The sequence below is a fragment of the Terrapene carolina genome, unplaced genomic scaffold, assembly GCF_002925995.2.
Source record: "Terrapene carolina triunguis isolate 2854851 unplaced genomic scaffold, T_m_triunguis-2.0 Scaffold146, whole genome shotgun sequence".
Lineage (NCBI taxonomy): Eukaryota > Metazoa > Chordata > Testudines > Emydidae > Terrapene > Terrapene triunguis.
This window is the reverse complement of record NW_020664497.1, coordinates 254533-255014: the sequence shown is the minus strand read 5'-3', so window position 1 is coordinate 255014 and position 482 is coordinate 254533.

Genomic DNA, 482 nt, shown 5'->3' with positions numbered 1-482 from the left:
CTACACAGCGTTTGCCAGCTCTTATTGATGAGATGCACTGCAATGTACCCAATGCCTGTGAATAGCTGATGCTGAAATATTAATGACATAGATCTGCATGGCAAGGTTTTGGATAGGAAGAAAGGTGGGAGGGAAAAGAAGGAGGTAGGTTGAGGGACTTTTTGGAATATGTCCAGATGATTAAAGCTTTTAAGATCTGCTGCAGTGCTCTCACTCAAAGACACTCTGCAGATGCTCTCATTTGGAGAGGGAGGTTTTTAGCAACCAAGCTCTAGGGAATTGGTGTTTTAAAAGCATAAATCTCTGAGGATATGGTGGAGAGAGCAAATGGGAACTACTGCAGGCTCTTCAAAGCTGAAAAATAGATATAGCTGGTATTCCTAACAAAACAAACGGGGTCAGGTGTCTTTTGCTAGCAGTTACCAGAACTCATCCCTAATAAAGGGATATCACTAACATCCCTATGTAGCCAACACCAGCAG